Here is a 1,721-nt window from a genome sequence, read left to right as displayed (position 1 = left end):
AATGCCACTAAGAACCAAGATGAGGACAGCAGTGTCCACACGATTGGGCAACATGGAAGTTACTAGCGACCTGCACAAGCTGTTGAGTGGATTAGTGGGGTGGCCGCCAGATTGAAGCGGGCAGGAGAGTGACCAGGAGGTAAAGTGGAGGCAGTGTGTGCCCACAACTCTTCTGAGTTATTTAGCTACAAAAGGGAGCAGAAATGGAACAGGAGAAGAGGCACAACTGCAGGCAGCTTTTTTTTTTTTTTTTGAGACGGAGTCTCGCGCTGTCGCCCAGGCTGGAGTGCAATGGCATGATCTTGGCTCACCGCAACCTCTGCCTCCCGGGTTCAAGCGATTCTCCCACCTCAGCCTCCCGAGTAGGTGGGATTACAGGAGTGTGCCAGCATGCCCGGTTAATTTTTTGTATTTTTAGTAGAGATGGGATTTCACCATGTTGGGCAGGCTGGTCTCGAACTCCTGACCTCAGGTGATCTGCCTGCCTGGGCCTCCCAAAGTGCTGGGATTACAGGCATGAGCCACCACACCCAGCCAGCTTTCTCAAATACGACCAAAAGAACAGAGCACATCCCTGGCCCTCGGAGTTGCAGGAGGGGCGCATGTGGGTGAGGGGTCAGGCGGGTTTGCAGAGTTCAGGGTGAAAAGGGGCTCCAGTCTGATGTCTTCGGCTTCCTCCGTGAAGGCTGAGGTGAGATGCCGCGCTCAGAGAGAGGGTGTGGGAAGTGCCGGGGGAGATCTGAAGCCAGAGAAGGTAGGAAATCCAAGCTTTGGGGAGTAGAAAGGGAGTCTACTAGAGCAACATCATTCGATAAAAAATCTTAAAAGGCCCCTGCATTGAACTATGATTTTCAGTTAGGAAATCTTCCAGCCCAAGGGAATGCAGTGCCGAGCAGAGGAGAGGATCAATTGGGAAACTAGCACAGCAAGCTTCGTTCTTGTTCTCAGGGTTCGTCATTAAAGAAAAACAGGCACAATCACGTCGGGGGGGGGGGGGGCCTGGCCATCGTAGGACGGCGGCCATCTCCAAAGACTCGTGTGCACCTACTCGTTAGCAGGTCAGACTGCATTTCCCCATGGACTTCTGCACAATTTCTGGGCTGCTTCATCATCATTTCTGAAGGATCTGTAATTGGCACTGATTCTTAAGCTTGAACATAAAGTTTCCCAGTCCCTAAAGCCTCTCTGTCAAGTACTTAATGACCTGGAAAACACTTAAATAAACCCAAAGAGCTCTGATTTTAAGGACCCCAGCAGCGAATCTTTTTCTGTAAAGCGAGGTCTTTTGTGACGCAAATGACCTCCACCTATTGGATTTTCCTAAAGAGAGGTCCACCCACATTCCAGGGCTTTGTGACCCAAGTGGAGCCTGCACAGGTGGTTTGTACTGACATATTTTATTTCCTAAGACATTGACACACATCTGCTCAAATTAATTACTCTTCCAAGATCTCTCCCCTGACTCATCCGGTGGGAATAACAGACCCTGTGCCGATGCAAATACAGAAGAGGAGGGAGGGATGCAAGAAGAGGAGGAGGGATGCAAGAAAGAGGAGGAGGGATGCAGGAGGAAGAGGCATGGACTAGGCATTGTGCAGCTTATATTATAAAAATGCAAGCATCAGCACTTCACTTATACCCAAATGTTTGTCTATGAGCATCAATCCACAGGCAAACAGACAAAACAGAGTTGTCTAGGACAAAGAGACAGAGGAGAAAGC

The sequence above is a fragment of the Mandrillus leucophaeus genome, unplaced genomic scaffold (genome assembly GCF_000951045.1).
Source record: "Mandrillus leucophaeus isolate KB7577 unplaced genomic scaffold, Mleu.le_1.0 Scaffold71, whole genome shotgun sequence".
Lineage (NCBI taxonomy): Eukaryota > Metazoa > Chordata > Mammalia > Primates > Cercopithecidae > Mandrillus > Mandrillus leucophaeus.
Note: the sequence above shows the minus strand (reverse complement) of the source record.